General features: G+C 50.0%; 1 protein-coding gene across 1 annotated transcript in view; it reads right to left on the bottom strand.

Moving 5' to 3' along the window:
- The window catches only part of TTLL7 (tubulin tyrosine ligase like 7), a 144434-nt gene extending 124985 nt beyond the window's left edge, over window positions 1–19449 (bottom strand). The window contains exon 1 of the mRNA XM_075320226.1: window positions 19366–19449. The gene's annotated coding sequence lies outside the window, so the exon portion shown is untranslated. The remainder of the gene's footprint in view (window positions 1–19365) is intronic.
- Window positions 19450–20366: the final 917 nt, after the last annotated feature.

The raw sequence follows: 20366 nt of genomic DNA, 5'->3' as shown, positions 1-20366 counted from the left end.
AGGTCTGAATGTGTGTGAGGGAGAGAGGATCCGGGGCAGCGGAGAGTGCACATCTGCAGCGGCAAGTGCGATTGTGTGAGCGGACCATCAAGGGACACCGGAGATCAGGAGGTGGACGTAACCTCAGAGCCTATTCTGCCGGTGTGGGTCCGGTGTATGCTTGGCTGAAGAGTGGGAGCCCGGAGGAAGTAGAGTACTTTGGGCATATCCCCACCAGAGGGTGCGTTTGGGCAGGTTGTCCCCAGCTCCACTAATATTGCCGGAATCCGCTGACCGGAGTGTTTTATCTTTGAGAATAAATGTCGTTTTTATTGCATCTGGACTTTTGCCTGCAGCCTTTTTGTGCATCGGCCGATGAAGACACCGACATACACTCTCTCAACATTAAAGAAGTGATGAAGCCAGGGATGTGCCTTGAATACAGTGCTGCCACGACTACACAGCCAGAGGCCTCCCTGGCTGGTCACTTCATATATATACAGTGATCAAAGTGGCGTTCACACCGGACATTCACGTACTACAAGTCTCAGCAAACCATGCAAGCTACTAGAAAACAAAGGGAATATTCCCCAAAAATAAAAGCCAGGCATGTAAGAGTCACGCAGAATCTGTTCGCTCCCCAAAGATTTCTGGTTAATTTTGTGCTTTGCTGCCGTCCCCCGGTTATTCCACCTGGGGGAAAAAAAAGGAACCACGATCAGCCATCATTCCAGCAGAGATCCACTTCCTGGTGTTTGCTGCAGACAATCAGTGGCAGCAGCGGTCACATGCTCTGTTACTAGCATAATGGTTTCTGGTATGGTCACCAATCGGCTGCATGTCAACAAACCCCGAGTGGCCGGTGGGAGGGTCAGGGCCGGACCGCTGTGGGACAGACTAGATGGACTCCTAGATCCGGCCTGTGCACATTGTGGCGCTGTTTCTGCGAATAAAGCAACCTTTCTAAATGGTCCCATTTGGTGTGGCATGTAAAGCGTTAATTGGCACTAATTCTGCTGCCCGTGGAGAGTTATCAGCCCATTTTCTCCCCTCCAGACGCGGCTGCAGGAACATTAGGCCATTCTCGGTGCATTTCCGGAGAGCGGGGAGAGCGCTCGCTCCGAGCAGGATCAATAATACATTTGTGTCTGTGGAGGCGGTGATGCCATTATACGATTTGCACATCTAAACTCAGCTAAAAGTCTCCATTCATAGAACATGACAGATCAAAGCGGCAACGACAGCGGCAAAGACAACGGCAAAGAGGCGCTACACGAAGACACGGGAAACGCGGAAATCCTAGAAGGTAAATACCAGAAACCGTACACAGCCAAGTAACGAAAAGCGCAATCAGCACGAGCAACCTCCCCCGACTCCATAGTGCACATACTCCGCCATCATATAGTATCAGCCAATCATAATGCAGGAGGAGTCCTACACTTTTGTGCTGTCCCGCAGGCGCCACGGTATATCTTCCTTTGGCTATCAAATAAGAGGCAGAAAAGTAAAGCTCAACCTCCTGCAAGCTGAGAAATCCTGCTGCAGCCTCCAGTACAGGGAAACTGACCCTCCTGTAAGCTGAGAAAACCTGCTGCAGCCTCCAGTACAGGGAAACTGACCCTCCTGTAAGCTGAGAAATCCTGCTGCAGCCTCCAGTACAGGGAAACTGACCCTCCTGTAAGCTGAGAAAACCTGCTGCAGCCTCCAGTACAGGGAAACTGACCCTCCTGTAAGCTGAGAAATCCTGCTGCAGCCTCCAGTACAGGGAAACTGACCCTCCTGTAAGCTGAGAAAACCTGCTGCAGCCTCCAGTACAGGGAAACTGACCCTCCTGTAAGCTGAGAAATCCTGCTGCAGCCTCCAGTACAGCGAAACTGACCCTCCTGTAAGCTGAGAAATCCTGCTGCAGCCTCCAGTACAGGGAAACTGACCCTCCTGTAAGCTGAGAAATCCTGCTGCAGCCTCCAGTACAGGGAAACTGACCCTCCTGTAAGCTGAGAAAACGCTGCAGCCTCCAGTACAGCGAAACTGACCCTCCTGTAAGCTGAGAAAACCTGCTGCAGCCTCCAGTACAGGGAAACTGACCCTCCCGTAAGCTGAGAAATCCTGCTGCAGCCTCCAGTACAGGGAAACTGACCCTCCTGTAAGCTGAGAAAACGCTGCAGCCTCCAGTACAGCGAAACTGACCCTCCTGTAAGCTGAGAAAACCTGCTGCAGCCTCCAGTACAGGGAAACTGACCCTCCTGTAAGCTGAGAAAACGCTGCAGCCTCCAGTACAGCGAAACTGACCCTCCTGTAAGCTGAGAAATCCTGCTGCAGCCTCCAGTACAGGGAAACTGACCCTCCTGTAAGCTGAGAAAACCTGCTGCAGCCTCCAGTACAGGGAAACTGACCCTCCCGTAAGCTGAGAAATCCTGCTGCAGCCTCCAGTACAGGGAAACTGACCCTCCTGTAAGCTGAGAAAACCTGCTGCAGCCTCCAGTACAGCGAAACTGACCCTCCCGTAAGCTGAGAAATCCTGCTGCAGCCTCCAGTACAGGGAAACTGACCCTCCTGTAAGCTGAGAAAACGCTGCAGACTCCAGTACAGTGAAACTGACCCTCCTGTAAGATGAGAAATCCTGCTGTAGCCTCCAGTACAGCGAAACTGACCCTCCTGTAAGCTGAGAAATCCTGCTGCAGCCTCCAGTACAGGGAAACTGACCCTCCTGTAAGCTGAGAAAACCTGCTGCAGCCTCCAGTACAGGGAAACTGACCCTCCCGTAAGCTGAGAAATCCTGCTGCAGCCTCCAGTACAGGGAAACTGACCCTCCTGTAAGCTGAGAAATCCTGCTGCAGCCTCCAGTACAGGGAAACTGACCCTCCTGTAAGCTGAGAAATCCTGCTGCAGCCTCCAGTACAGCGAAACTGACCCTCCTGTAAGCTGAGAAATCCTGCTGCAGCCTCCAGTACAGGGAAACTGACCCTCCTGTAAGCTGAGAAAACCTGCTGCAGCCTCCAGTACAGGGAAACTGACCCTCCCGTAAGCTGAGAAATCCTGCTGCAGCCTCCAGTACAGGGAAACTGACCCTCCTGTAAGCTGAGAAAACGCTGCAGACTCCAGTACAGTGAAACTGACCCTCCTGTAAGATGAGAAATCCTGCTGCAGCCTCCAGTACAGGGAAACTGACCCTCCCGTAAGCTGAGAAATCCTGCTGCAGCCTCCAGTACAGGGAAACTGACCCTCCCGTAAGCTGAGAAATCCTGCTGCAGCCTCCAGTACAGCGAAACTGACCCTCCTGTAAGCTGAGAAATCCTGCTGCAGCCTCCAGTACAGCGAAACTGACCCTCCTGTAAGATGAGAAATCCTGCTGCAGCCTCCAGTACAGCGAAACTGACCCTCCTGTAAGCTGAGAAATCCTGCTGCAGCCTCCAGTACAGGGAAACTGACCCTCCTGTAAGCTGAGAAAACCTGCTGCAGCCTCCAGTACAGGGAAACTGACCCTCCCGTAAGCTGAGAAATCCTGCTGCAGCCTCCAGTACAGGGAAACTGACCCTCCTGTAAGCTGAGAAAACGCTGCAGACTCCAGTACAGTGAAACTGACCCTCCTGTAAGATGAGAAATCCTGCTGCAGCCTCCAGTTCAGGGAAACTGACCCTCCCGTAAGCTGAGAAATCCTGCTGCAGCCTCCAGTACAGGGAAACTGACCCTCCCGTAAGCTGAGAAATCCTGCTGCAGCCTCCAGTACAGCGAAACTGACCCTCCTGTAAGCTGAGAAATCCTGCTGCAGCCTCCAGTACAGGGAAACTGACCCTCCTGTAAGCTGAGAAAACGCTGCAGACTCCAGTACAGGGAAACTGACCCTCCCGTAAGCTGAGAAATCCTGCTGCAGCCTCCAGTACAGCGAAACTGAGCCTCCTGTAAGCTGAGAAATCCTGCTGCAGCCTCCAGTATGGCAAAACTGACCCTCCTGTAAGGTGAGAAAATGCTGCAGACTCCAGTACAGTGAAACTGACCCTCCTGTAAGATGAGAAATCCTGCTGTAGCCTCCAGTACAGGGAAACTGACCCTCCCGTAAGCTGAGAAATCCTGCTGCAGCCTCCAGTACAGGGAAACTGACCCTCCTGTAAGCTGAGAAAACCTGCTGCAGCCTCCAGTACAGGGAAACTGACCCTCCTGTAAGCTGAGAAAACGCTGCAGACTCCAGTACAGTGAAACTGACCCTCCTGTAAGATGAGAAATCCTGCTGTAGCCTCCAGTACAGCGAAACTGACCCTCCTGTAAGCTGAGAAATCCTGCTGCAGCCTCCAGTATGGCAAAACTGACCCTCCTGTAAGGTGAGAAAATGCTGCAGACTCCAGTACAGCAAAACTGAACCTCCTGTAAGGTGAGAAATCCTGCTGCAGCCTCCAGTACAGCGAAACTGACCTTCCTGTAAGGTGAGAAATCACCTCACGCAAGCAGAGAAAACCTGCTGCAGCCTCAAATACGGCAAAACTGACCCTCCTGTAAGCTGAGGAAACACTGCAGCCTCCAGTACAGAAAAATTGACCCTCCTGTAAGGTGAGAAATCCTGCTGCAGCCTCAAGTACGGCAAAACTCACCATCCTTTAAGCTGAGAAATCCTGCTGCAGCCTCCAGTACAGCAAAACCGGCCCTCCTGTAAGCTAAGAAATCCTGCTGTAGCCTCCAGTACGGCAAAAGTGACCCTCCTATAAACTGAGAAAACCTGCTGCAGCCTTCAGTACGGTAAAACGGGCCCTCCTGTTAGCTGAGGAAACGCTGCAGCCTCCAGTACAGCAAAACTGACCCTTGCGCAAGAAGAGAAAACCTGCTGCAGCCTCCAGAACGGCAAAACTGACCCTCCTGTAAGCTGAGAAAACGCTGCAGCCTCCAGTACAGCAAAACTCACCCTCCTTTAAGCTGAGAAAACCTGCTGCAGCCTCAAGTACGGCAAAACTGACCCTCCTGTAAGCGGAGAAATCCTGCTGCAGCCTCCAGTATGGCAAAAGTGACTCTCCTGTAAGCTGAGAAAACGCTGCAGCCTCTAGTATAGCGAAACTGACCCTCCTGTAAGGTGAGAAAACGCTGCAGCCTCCAGTACGGCAAAACCGGCCCTCCTGTAAGCTGAGAAAACCTGCTGCAGCCTCCAGTACGGCAAAACTGAACCCTCCCGTAAGTTAAGAAATCCTACTGCAGCCTCCAGTACAGCAAAATTGACCCTCCTATAAACTGAGAAAACCTGCTGCAGCCTCCAGTACGGCAAAACCGGCCCTCCTGTAAGGTGAGGAAACACTGCAGCCTCCAGTACAGAAAAATTGACCCTCCTGTAGGGTGAGAAATCCTGCTGCAGCCTCCTGTACGGCAAAACTGAACCCTCCTTTAAGCTGAGAAATCCTGCTGCAGCCTCCAGTACGGCAAAACCGGCCCTCCTGTAAGCTGAGAAATCCTGCTGTAGCCTCCAGTACGGCAAAAGTGACCCTCCTATAAACTGAGAAAACCTGCTGCAGCCTTCAGTACGGCAAAACCGGCCCTCCTGTTAGCTGAGGAAATGCTGCAGCCTCCAGTACAGCAAAACTGACCCTCCTATAAACTGAGAAAACCTGCTGCAGCCTCCAGTACGGCAAAACCGGCCCTCCTGTAAGCTGAGGAAACGCTGCAGACTCCAGTACAGCAAAACTGACCCTTGCGCAATCAGAGAAAACTTGCTGCAGCCTCCAGAACGGCAAAACTGACCTTCCTGTAAGCTGAGAAAATGCTGCAGCCTCCAATACGGCAAAACTCACCCTGCTTTAAGCTGAGAAAACGCTGCAGCCTCCAGAACGGCAAAACAGACCCTCCTGTAAGCTGAGAAAACGCTGCAGCCTGCAGTACGGCAAAACTGAAACTCCTGTAAGCTGAGAAATCCTGCTGCAGCCTCCAGTACGGCAAAACTGACAGAGAGGAATTTGCTGCGGATTTTTCGTGCTCCCTAGAATTACCTTGGACGTTCCCATGGACAAAATTTTACATGAAATTTTTGCAACTAAAAATCTGTTGTGTTCAGCGGAACAAGCTAATTTCTGCAGCGGGAGCAGCGATTTCTGCAAACCCAATTTAGATTAATACAACGGTCACAAAAAATACTGCAACAGCTGAGAAGGGTGTAAATTCACCGTATCGATATAATATGGACGAATATAACGTCCACCCGACCATTGCAGCAGCGCACGGTGCAGACGCTGTGTCCTCCCACCGCCAGGGCAGACCAGAGGCCAATAATGGCCACCACTTCCCAGAATCCCCCAGACTCCCGGACCCTTTGCTCATGGGATTATGTCCGGGAAGAGCTGGAGCCATAGCAACAAATTTGCACTAAACAGATAAAAGTCTAAGCTGCGGATCTGTGGTCATGTTCAAACCTAGCACCGTGCCGTGAGGTTACCAGCAACCGTGCCGTGTGAGGAGGGAAACGCGGCTGCTGCTCCCGGAAAACCCAATCACCAGTCACTTGTACTCAGGACACCAGATTTTTAGGTGGGTTTTTTTTACATTCCTGTATCCAAACATTGGATTTGCCGTATTTCTACAACTTAGTGACCCCACGACTGCCGAGATGATAAGCAGCCGGCACAGGACCCCTCCGGACAGCACCGAAATACCAGATAAAATGACCCCACGACGGCGGAGATGATAAACAGCTGGCACAGGACCCCCTCCGACGACAGCACCGAAGCACCAGATAAAATGACCCCACGACTGCCGAGATGATAAAGAGCTGGTACAGGACCCCCTCCGACGACAGCACTGAAACAGATAAAAAGACCCCAGGACTGCCAAGATGATAAACAGCCAACACAGGACCCCCTCCAAGACAGCACTGAAACACTAGATAAAATGACCCCATTACTGCCGAGATGATAAACAGCCAACACAGGACCCCTCCAAGACAGCACCGAAACACTAGATAAAATGACCCCATTACTGCCGAGATGATAAGCAACTGGCACAGGACCCCTCCGGGACAGCACCGAAACACCAGATAAAATGACCCCATTACTGCCGAGATGATAAACAGCCGACACAGGACCCCCTCCGGGACAGCACCGAGACAACAGATAAAATGACCCCACGACTGCCGAGATGATAAACAGCTGGCACAGGACCCCTCCGGGACAGCACCAAAATACCCGATAAAATGACCCAACAACTGCCGAGATGATAAACAGCTGGCACAGGACCCCTCCGACGACAGCACCGAAACACCAGATAAAATGACCCCACGACTGCCAAGATGATAAAGAGCTGGTACAGGACCCCCTCCGGGACAGCACCGAAACACCAGATAAAATGACCCCATGACTGCAGAGTTGATAAGCAACTGGCACAGGACCCCCTCCGGGACAGCACCGAAACACCAGATAAAATGACCCCATGACTGCAGAGTTGATAAGCAACTGGCACAGGACCCCCTCCGGGACAGCACCGAAACACCAGATAAAATGACCCAACGACTGCCGAGATGATAAACAGCTGGTACAGGACCCCCTCCGGGACAGCACCGAAACACCAGATAAAATGACCCCATTACTGCCGAGATGATAAGCAACTGGCACATGACCCCCTCCGGGACAGCACCGAAACACCAGATAAAATGACCCCACGACTGCGGAGATGATAAGTAGCCGGCACAGGACCCCCTCTGGCGACCACACCGAAACACCAGATAAAATGATGCGTTCTAGATCCCCTCCCCCGGGGGACAGTCCATTCCTCTGGGGTGAGCTCATCTCCCCTCTGGATGTCCCGGCTGCGTCATCCTCCGCAATGTGTGAACACGCCGCAAAGCGTACATGTCTGGGCGATCTGATGCACATACAGTAGAAGCCGAGGGGCCGCACGCATTTCAATGGGGGCCACATGGTCGTAAACGTTCTGCACTTTTCATCCATTTTAAAAACAGTTGTCATCATTAATGGGCCCGCCGCTTCTGACCACATCAATTACCAAGACCCGGCCCTACAGATTGTCCCATCACCGCCAGACAAGGCCGATGCAGCCCCTCTGATCAGGAGGGAAACACCTGCCAAATTTATAGTAAAATTTAGGGTTGTCATCACAATATCCCCTGTATATTGGAGCTTACCCGTACTGCAGCACTGCGTCCCCCCAGCCCTAATCAACGGTGGCCGGGGTCTCGCTGCAGGGAAGAAGGGGCTGCAGTGCTACCCCAGTGCAGTGAGCCCTTTAATCTTAGATCAGTGGGGTCAGAGGTCAGACCCCGACCTGATCATAGGGGACAGCAGCTCGTCGTGGCACAACATCACACAAATCCTGTTTATGGAGCGTCTATTCAGGTCCGGTGACCACCGCTGATCCCGGCTGCTCTCGGATCAGTGGGGTCCCCGTTATCAGAAGAGTCAAATTCATCCCCCCACCAGTGATCTGATGAGTGCACTCACGAAAACCACCAGCGACACAAAGAAAAAAGAAACCACCGGGAGCAGGAACGTGGCCGCACGTTAGGCACCGGAGGAAGTGAACTCCTGACTTGTGTGCACAACAAATACAGTTGTTAATACACAGCGGAGCGTTTGTTACATTGTAACGGCCGGGAAGAGGCAGAAACAACGTCTCCTGACAACTGCAACATGCCTAAGAAAAGGACTCACGACAACCAGGCTTAAAGGGGAACTCCCACAAAGAGCAGGACGGATGATGGATGTCTGATGGCGGCCGGGGTCCAGAGGTGGTCTTGCTGGACTGCGCTTGGGCAGAGAGGATGAATGATAACAGGGGTCCTCCTGCACAAGCCCCTCTGTAGTCACTCAGCAGCTGTGGGCCACCAGGACTAGTGCCAGAGATAGGACCCCCGCCCACCAGATGTGGACACGACAAAATGTCATAGAACAAAATACTTTTTTCATTCCTCTTTAATTCTTGCAGGACTAAAAGTCAGATCTCTGCCCCCGTCCTGTATCCAAATGCCCGGGCGATGGCAGAGAGGCACCGGGGGCACATACAGAGAGGGGCACATACAGAGAGGGGCACATACAGAGAGGCACCGGGGGGCACATACAGAGAGGGGCACATACAGAGAGGGGCACATACAGAGAGGGGCACATACAGAGAGGGGCACATACAGAGAGGCACCGGGGGGCACATACAGAGAGGGGCACATACAGAGAGGGGCACATACAGAGAGGGGCACATACAGAGAGGGGCACATACAGAGAGGCACCAGGGGCCACATACAGAGAGGGGCACATACAGAGAGGGGCACATACAGAGAGGGGCACATACAGAGAGGCACCGGGGGCCACATACAGAGAGGGGCACATACAGAGAGGGGCACATACAGAGAGGGGCACATACAGAGAGGCACCGGGGGGCACATACAGAGAGGGGCACATACAGAGAGGCACCGGGGGGGGGGGGCACATACAGAGAGGGGCACATACAGAGAGGGGCACCGGGGGGCACATACAGAGAGGCACCGGGGGGGGGGGGCACATACAGAGAGGGGCACATACAGAGAGGGGCACATACAGAGAGGGGCACATACAGAGAGGCACCGGGGGGCACATACAGAGAGGGGCACATACAGAGAGGGGCACATACAGAGAGGCACCGGGGGGGGGGGCACATACAGAGAGGGGCACATACAGAGAGGGGCACATACAGAGAGGGGCACATACAGAGAGGGGCACATACAGAGAGGCACCGGGGGGCACATACAGAGAGGGGCACATACAGAGAGGGGCACATACAGAGAGGCACCGGGGGGGGGCACATACAGAGAGGGGCACATACAGAGAGGGGCACCGGGGGGCACATACAGAGAGGGGCACATACAGAGAGGGGCACATACAGAGAGGCACCGGGGGGGGCACATACAGAGAGGGGCACCTGGGGGCACATACAGTGAGGGGCACATACAGAGAGGCACCGGGGGGGCACATACAGAGAGGGGCACATACAGAGAGGCACCGGGGGCACATACTGCGCCCCTAAATTCAGCGTGACTCTCCAGAGGAGCCCATCGTACTCCACACCCCCGAGGACACCGCTCATATTCAGAAATAAGAACGCAATCACACCCAGATTCTCCGATTCCCGTCATCACAGGCGCTCTCCTCATCTGTACAGAACACAAGCTTTTAGGACGCGACGAGCAGCAAATAACCGCGTGTAATGGGCCCCGAAGGACTAATTCTAAGCAGCATCAGATGGGAGCTCATAAGGAAGAAAGAGCAGCGGCGTCCAGGATACACGGCGGCTTCTGCTCCAATGTGCAGGATGGAGTGAGGGGGCCTTAAAGGGCCCGTCCATGAAGATGACTGAGCAGGGGCAGCTTCTCTACCCTCCGGGCAGCTGACATTACTGAGCCACAGTCACCTCTCCTGCAGGGAAACGTCCCCCAGACGAGCCTCAGACCTGCACATAGGGGGTCCATATATTGTCCATCGGCCCAGGTGAGGTTTATACAGAGGGGTTATAACCAGTTGTGCTTCAGTCGCTACGACCAACAGGTAATGAATCACGTCCGGGTATCACTGGCGGCCAAGCTGCACCATCTAACGGAAGTGTATCTATACCTGCGTTCTCCTCAGATTCAAATGGTGTGACTCTGTCTTTCCTCCATGCTTTACACTGCAGTTCTGCTTGCTAAGTATGAAAACAGAATTATAAAACTATAAAGAAAAAATAATACAAATGTGACAAATGAAGTATGAAGCGCACAGGCCGCAATAAGGTGAATCAGAGAGGAGCTACTTATCCCCCAGCTCAGCAGATAACCTACCTCTGTCAGGAGACAGTCAGCAAGGATGTGGGTGACACCAGGGAGCGGACACCTCAAAACAATATGTCCTAGAACAAGACGACTATAAAACTAAAAGATTTTCCAAAACGATCTAGAAATTATCAATGATGAGTAAGATCTGGACATGGAGATGCAGGGAACGTGCGATAACTAAGCCACAAGCATATAGAAGGGTCACCACCGGACGAGGGGCCATGAGCGGAGACATATCCCCAGATATATAGAAGGGTCACCACCGGACGAGGGGCCATGAGCGGAGACATATCCCCAGATATATAGAAGGGTCGCCACCGGACGAGGGGCCATGAGCGGAGACATATCCCCAGGTATATAGAAGGGTCGCCACCGGACGAGGGGCCATGACCGGAGACATATCCCCAGATATATAGAAGGGTCACCACCGGACGAGGGGCCATGAGCGGAGACATATCCCCAGATATATAGAAGGGTCACCACCGGACGAGGAGCCATGAGCGGAGACATATCCCCAGATATATAGAAGGGTCACCACCGGACGAGGGGCCACGAACGGAGACATATCCCCAGGTATATAGAAGGGTCACCACTGGACGAGGGGCCATGAGCGGAGACATATCCCCAGATATATAGAAGGGTCACCACCGGACGAGGGGCTACGACCGGAGACATATCCCCAGATATATAGAAGGGTCACCACCGGACGAGGGGCCATGAGCGGAGACATATCCCCAGATATATAGAAGGGTCACCACCGGACGAGGGGCCATGAGCGGAGACATATCCCCAGATATATAGAAGGGTCACCACCGGACGAGGGGCCACGACCGGAGACATATCCCCAGGTATATAGAAGGGTCACCACCGGACGAGGGGCCACGACCGGAGACATATCCCCAAGTATATAGAAGGGTTACCACCGGACAAGGGGCCACGACCAGAGACATCCCCAGGTATATAGAAGGGTCACCACCGGACGAGGGCCACGACCGGAGACATATCCCCAGGTATCTACAAGGGTCGCCATCGGACGAGGGGCCACGACCGGAGACATATCCCAGGTATATACAAGGCTCGCCACTGAAAGAGGGGCCACGACTGGAGACATATCCCCAGGTATATACAAGGCTCACCACTGAACGAGGGGCCACGACCGGAGACATATCCCCAGGTATATAGAAAGGTCATCACTGGACGAAGAGCCACGACCGGAGACTTATCCCCAGGTATATAGAAGGGTCACCACCGGATGAAGAGCCACTACCAGAGGCATTTCCACAGATATATAGAAGGGTCACTACTGGACAAGGAGCCACAACCAGAGACATATCCCCAGATATATAGAAGGATCAGCAGCGGACGAGGGGCCACGACTGGAGACATATCCCCAGATATATAGAAGGGTCACCACCGGACGAGGGGCCACGACCAGAGACCTATCCCCAGATATATAGAAGGGTCACCACCGGACGAGGGGCCACGACCGGAGACATATCCCCAGGTATATAGAAGGGTCGCCACCGGACGAGGGGCCATGACCAGAGACATATCCCCAGATATGTAGAAGGGTCACCACCGGACGAGGGGCCATGAGCGGAGACATATCCCCAGATATATAGAAGGGTCACCACCGGATGAGGGGCCATGAGCGGAGACATATCCCCAGATATATAGAAGGGTCACCACCGGACGAGGGGCCATGACCGGAGACATATCTCCGGGTATACAGGACGGTCACTACCGGACGAGGAGCCACAACCGGAGACATATTCCCGGGTATATAGAAGGGTCACCACCGGACGAGGGGCCACGACCGGAGACATATCCCCAGGTATATAGAAGGGTCACCACCGGACGAGGGGCCACGACCGGAGACATATCCCCAGGTATATAGAAGGGTTACCACCGGACAAGGGGCCACGACCAGAGACATATCCCCAGGTATATAGAAGGGTCACCACCGGACGAGGGCCACGACCGGAGACATATCCCCAGGTATATACAAGGGTCGCCATCGGATGAGGGGCCACGACCGGAGACATATCCCAGGTATATACAAGGCTCGCCACTGAAAGAGGGGCCACGACCGGAGACATATCCCCAGGTATATACAAGGCTCACCACTGAACGAGGGGCCACGACCGGAGACATATCCCCAGGTATATAGAAAGGTCATCACTGGACGAAGAGCCACGACCGGAGACATATCCCAGGTATATACAAGGCTCGCCACTGAAAGAGGGGCCACGACCGGAGACATATCCCCAGGTATATACAAGGCTCACCACTGAACGAGGGGCCACGACCGGAGACATATCCCCAGGTATATAGAAAGGTCATCACTGGACGAAGAGCCACGACCGGAGACATATCCCAGGTATATACAAGGCTCGCCACTGAAAGAGGGGCCACGACCGGAGACATATCACCAGGTATATACAAGGCTCGCCACTGAACGAGGGGCCACGACCGGAGACATATTCCCAGGTATATAGAAAGGTCATCACTGGACGAAGAGCCACGACTAGAGACATATCCCCAGGTATATAGAAGGGTCACCACCGGATGAAGAGCCACTACCAGAGGCATTTCCACAGATATATAGAAGGGTCACTACTGGACAAGGAGCCACAACCAGAGACATACCCCAGGTATATAGAAGGATCAGCACCGGACGAGGGGCCACGACTGGAGACATATCCCCAGGTATATAGAAGGGTCACCACGGGATGAGGGGTCACGACCAGAGACATATCCCCAGGTATATAGAAGGATCACCACCGGACGAGGGGCTACCACTGAAGACATACTGTATCCCAGGGTATATACAAGGGTCACCATCGGATGAGGAGCCACGACCGGAGACATATCCCCGGTTATGTAGAAGGGTCACCACCAGATGAGGGGTCACGACCAGAGACATATTCCCGGGTATATAGAAAGGTCACCACCGGACAAGGGGCCACGATCGGAGACATATCCCCAGGTATATAGAAGGGTCACCACCGGACAAGGGGCCACGAACGGAGACATATCCCTAGATATATAGAAGGGTCACCACTGGATGAGGGGCCACAACCGGAGACATACCCTGGGTATATAGAAGGATCACCACCGGACCAGGAGCCATGGCCGTAGACATATCCCTGGGTATATAGAAGGGTCACCACCGGATGAGGGGCCACGACCGGAGACATATCCCCGGGTATATAGAAGGATCAGCACCGGACGAGGGGCTACCACTGAAGACATACTGTATCCCAGGGTATATACAAGGGTCACCACCGGACAAGGGGCCACGACCGGAGACGTATCGTCGGTATATAGGAGGGTCACCACCAGAGGAGGGGCCATGACCGGAGAGATATCCTCAAGTATGTACAAGGGTCACCACTGGACAAGGGGCCACGACCGGAGACATACCACGGGTATATAGAAGGATCACCACCGGACCAGGAGTCACGACCGGAGACATATCCCCAGGTATATAGAAGGGTTACCACTGGGTGAGGAGCCATGACCGGAGACATATCGTCAGTATATAGGAGGGTCACCACCAGACGAGGGGCCACGACCTGAGACATATCCCCGGTATATAGAAGAGTCACCACCGGATGAGGGGCCACAACCAGAGACATTTCTCACTATTACACGAGCAGGGTATATAGCATACAGCACGAGCAGGGTATATAGTATATACAGTAGTATACTGTACACAGCCCGAGCAGGGTATATAGTATACAGTCCAAGCAGGGTATATAACAGAACACAGTCTAGGCAGAGCATATAGTATACACAGTAGTATACTGTACACAGCCCGGGCAGAGTATATAGTATATACAGTAGTATACTGTACACAGCCCGGGCAGAGTATATAGTATATACAGTAGTATACTGTACACAGCCCGGGCAGAGTATATAGTATATACAGTAGTATACTGTACACAGCCCGGGCAGAGTATATAGTATACACAGTAGTATACTGTACACAGCCCGGGCAGAGTATATAGTATATACAGTAGTATACTGTACACAGCCCGGGCAGAGTATATAGTATATACAGTAGTATACTGTACACAGCCCGGGCAGAGTATATAGTATATACAGTAGTATACTGTACACAGCCCGGGCAGAGTATATAGTATATACAGTAGTATACTGTACACAGCCCGGGCAGAGTATATAGTATATACAGTAGTATACTGTACACAGCCCGGGCAGAGTATATAGTATACAATCCAAGCAGGGTATATAACAGAACACAGTCCAGGCAGAGCATATAGTATACACAGTAGTATACTGTACACAGCCCGGGCAGAGTATATAGTATATACAGTAGTATACTGTACACAGCCCGGGCAGAGTATATAGTATATACAGTAGTATACTGTACACAGCCCGGGCAGAGTATATAGTATACACAGTAGTATACTGTACACAGCCCGGGCAGAGTATATAGTGTACACAGTAGTATATTGTACACAGCCTGGGCAGAGTATATAGTATATACAGTAGTATACTGTACACAGCCCAGGCAGAGTATATAGTATATACAGTAGTATACTGTACACAGCCCAGGCAGAGTATATAGTATATACAGTAGTATATTGTACACAGCCTGGGCAGAGTATATAGTATATACAGTAGTATACTGTACACAGCCCGGGCAGAGAATATAGTATACACAGTAGTATACTGTACACAGCCCGGGCAGAGTATATAGTATATACAGTAGTATACTGTACACAGCCCAGGCAGAGTATATAGTATATACAGTAGTATATTGTACACAGCCTGGGCAGAGTATATAGTATATACAGTAGTATACTGTACACAGCCCGGGCAGAGTATATAGTATACACAGTAGTATACTGTACACAGCCCGGGCAGAGTATATAGTATATACAGTAGTATACTGTACACAGCCCGGGCAGAGTATATAGTATATATATACAGTAGTATACTGTACACAGCCCGGGCAGAGTATATAGTATACACAGTAGTATACTGTACACAGCCCGGGCAGAGTATATAGTATATACAGTAGTATACTGTACACAGCCCGGGCAGAGTATATAGTATACACAGTAGTATACTGTACACAGCCCGGGCAGAGTATATAGTATATACAGTAGTATACTGTACACAGCCCGGGCAGAGTATATAGTATATACAGTAGTATATTGTACACAGCCCAGGCAGAGTATATAGTATATACAGTAGTATACTGTACACAGCCCGGAATGGGGATATAGTATACAGCCCGGGCAGGTTATATAGTGTACAGTATATAGTATATAGTACACAGTCCGGTCAGGTTATATAGTGTACAGTATATAGTATATAGTACACAGTCCGGGCAGGGTATATAGTGTACAGTATATAGTATATAGTACACAGTCCGGGCAGGGTATATAGTGTACAGTATATAGTATATAGTACACAGTCCGGGCAGGGTATATAGTGTACAGTATATAGTATATAGTATACAGTCCGGGCAGGTTATATAGTGTACAGTATATAGTATATAGTACACAGTCCGGTCAGGTTATATAGTGTACAGTATATAGTATATAGTACACAGTCCGGGCAGGGTATATAGTGTACAGTATATAGTATATAGTACACAGTCCGGGCAGGGTATATAGTGTACAGTATATAGTATATAGTACACAGTCCGGGCAGGGTATATAGTGTACAGTATATAGTATATAGTACACAGTCCGGGCAGGGTATATAGTGTACAGTATATAGTATATCGTATACAGTCCGGGCAGGTTATATAGTGTACAGTATATAGTATATAGTACACAGTCCGGTCAGGTTATATAGTGTACAGTATATAGTATATAGTACACAGTCCGGGCAGGGTATATAGTGTACAGTATATAGTATATAGTACACAGTCCGGGCAGGGTATATAGTGTACAGTATATAGTATATAGTACACAGTCCGGGCAGGGTATATAGTGTACAGTATATAGTATATAGTATACAGTCCGGGCAGGTTATATAGTGTACAGTATATAGTATATAGTACACAGTCCGGTCAGGTTATATAGTGTACAGTATATAGTATATAGTACACAGTCCGGGCAGGGTATATAGTGTACAGTATATAGTATATAGTACACAGTCCGGGCAGGGTATATAGTGTACAGTATATAGTATATAGTACACAGTCCGGGCAGGGTATATAGTGTACAGTATATAGTATATAGTACACAGTCCGGGCAGGGTATATAGTGTACAGTATATAGTATATCGTATACAGTCCGGGCAGGTTATATAGTGTACAGTATATAGTATATAGTACACAGTCCGGTCAGGTTATATAGTGTACAGTATATAGTATATAGTACACAGTCCGGGCAGGGTATATAGTGTACAGTATATAGTATATAGTACACAGTCCGGGCAGGGTATATAGTGTACAGTATATAGTATATAGTACACAGTCCGGGCAGGGTATATAGTGTACAGTATATAGTATATAGTACACAGTCCGGGCAGGGTATATAGTGTACAGTATATAGTATATAGTACACAGTCCGGGCAGGGTATATAGTGTACAGTATATAGTATATAGTACACAGTCCGGGCAGGTTATATAGTGTACAGTATATAGTATATAGTACACAGTCCGGGCAGGGTATATAGTGTACAGTATATAGTATATAGTACACAGTCCGGTCAGGTTATATAGTGTACAGTATATAGTATATAGTACACAGTCCGGGTAGGGTATATAGTGTACAGTATATAGTATATAGTACACAGTCCGGGCAGGGTATATAGTGTACAGTATATAGTATATAGTATACAGCCCGGGCAGGGTATATAGTGTACAGTATATAGTATATAGTACACAGTCCGGGCAGGGTATATAGTGTACAGTATATAGTATATAGTATACAGTCCGGGCAGGGTATATAGTGTACAGTATATAGTATATAGTACGCAGTCCGGGCAGGGTATATAGTGTACAGTATATAGTATATAGTACACAGTCCGGGCAGGGTATATAGTGTACAGTATATAGTATACAGTACACAGTCCGGGCAGGGTATATAGTGTACAGTATATAGTATATAGTACACAGTCCGGGCAGGGTATATAGTGTACAGTATATAGTATATAGTATACAGTCCGGGCAGGGTATATAGTGTACAGTATATAGTATATAGTACACAGTCCGGGCAGGGTATATAGTGTACAGTATATAGTATACAGTACACAGTCCGGGTAGGGTATATAGTGTACAGTATATAGTATATAGTACACAGTCCGGGCAGGGTATATAGTGTACAGTATATAGTATATAGTATACAGCCCGGGCAGGGTATATAGTGTACAGTATATAGTATATAGTACACAGTCCGGGCAGGGTATATAGTGTACAGTATATAGTATATAGTATACAGTCCGGGCAGGGTATATAGTGTACAGTATATAGTATATAGTACACAGTCCGGGCAGGGTATATAGTGTACAGTATATAGTATATAGTACACAGTCCGGGCAGGGTATATAGTGTACAGTATATAGTATACAGTACACAGTCCGGGCAGGGTATATAGTGTACAGTATATAGTATATAGTACACAGTCCGGGCAGGGTATATAGTGTACAGTATATAGTATATAGTATACAGTCCGGGCAGGGTATATAGTGTACAGTATATAGTATATAGTACACAGTCCGGTCAGGTTATATAGTGTACAGTATATAGTATATAGTACACAGTCCGGGTAGGGTATATAGTGTACAGTATATAGTATATAGTACACAGTCCGGGCAGGGTATATAGTGTACAGTATATAGTATATAGTATACAGCCCGGGCAGGGTATATAGTGTACAGTATATAGTATATAGTACACAGTCCGGGCAGGGTATATAGTGTACAGTATATAGTATATAGTATACAGTCCGGGCAGGGTATATAGTGTACAGTATATAGTATATAGTACACAGTCCGGGCAGGGTATATAGTGTACAGTATATAGTATATAGTACACAGTCCGGGTAGGGTATATAGTGTACAGTATATAGTATATAGTACACAGTCCGGGCAGGGTATATAGTGTACAGTATATAGTATACAGTACACAGTCCGGGCAGGGTATATAGTGTACAGTATATAGTATATAGTACACAGTCCGGGCAGGGTATATAGTGTACAGTATATAGTATATAGTATACAGTCCGGGCAGGGTATATAGTGTACAGTATATAGTATATAGTACACAGTCCGGGCAGGGTATATAGTGTACAGTATATAGTATACAGTACACAGTCCGGGCAGGGTATATAGTGTACAGTATATAGTATACAGTACACAGTCCGGGCAGGGTATATAGTGTACAGTATATAGTATATAGTACACAGTCCGGGCAGGGTATATAGTGTACAGTATATAGTATACAGTACACAGTCCGGGCAGGGTATATAGTGTACAGTATATAGTATACAGTACACAGTCCGGGCAGGGTATATAGTGTACAGTATATAGTATACAGCCCGGGCAGAGCAGACAGGAGGCGGCGGCGCCGTGCTGCACGATGCTGATTCATGCCGCCCTCTCTCGCTCCTCTGCTGCAGGTTGCTCAGGGCTCAGGCACTCACCAGCGGCGGGATGCTGGGATGATGGCGGAGATGCCGGGGCCGCGGTGCGGGGTCTCCCTCTGCCCCCCTTCAGCTCCGCACACTGGAGGTTACTGCAAAGCGAGACTGTACCACTGCCACCTGCGGGGAGGGAAGAGCCTGGGATGTGAGGACGCCACCGCTCCGGAGAACTCAGCTTATTGTACTGTGGTACCGGCCCTATAGATGGTAATGGTCATCATCAGAGAGCCAATCAGAGAGTGCGGTGATATGTAAAGGGAGGCACCCCTATTGATGAGTGTTACATGGTACACTCTGTGAGTCACGGCTTGGAACGCAAACACGGAGCCTAGCAACAAAGACGGAGGAGGAAAACGTGTGTGACGTCACTGTACAGGTGTGACCTCACCTGTATATATAGTGTATGGAGGGGTAATGTCACCTGTGTGACGTCACTGTACAGGTGTGACCTCACCTGTATCTATAGTGTATGGAGGAGTAATGTCACCTGTGTGACGTCACTGTACAGGTGTGACCTCACCTGTGTATATAGTGTATGGAGGAGTAATGTCTCCTGTGTGACGTCACTGTACAGGTGTGACCTCACCTGTATATATAGTGTATGGAGGAGTAATGTCTCCTGTGTGACGTCACTGTACAGGTGTGACCTCACCTGTATATATAGTGTATGGAGGGGTAATGTCACCTGTGTGACGTCACTGTACAGGTGTGACCTCATCTGTATATATAGTGTATGGAGGGGTAATGTCACCTGTGTGACGTCACTGTACAGGTGTGACCTCACCTGTATATATAGTGTATGGAGGGGTAATGTCTCCTGTGTGACGTCACTGTACAGGTGTGACCTCATCTGTATATATAGTGTATGGAGGGGTAATGTCACCTGTGTGACGTCACTGTACAGGTGTGACCTCACCTGTATATATAGTGTATGGAGGGGTAATGTCTCCTGTGTGACGTCACTGTACAGGTGTGACCTCATCTGTATATATAGTGTATGG

Source organism: Anomaloglossus baeobatrachus, chromosome 8 (genome assembly GCF_048569485.1).
Source record: "Anomaloglossus baeobatrachus isolate aAnoBae1 chromosome 8, aAnoBae1.hap1, whole genome shotgun sequence".
In the NCBI taxonomy this organism is placed as follows: Eukaryota; Metazoa; Chordata; class Amphibia; order Anura; family Aromobatidae; genus Anomaloglossus; species Anomaloglossus baeobatrachus.
Note: the sequence above shows the minus strand (reverse complement) of the source record. Positions and strands in the feature narration are given on the sequence as shown.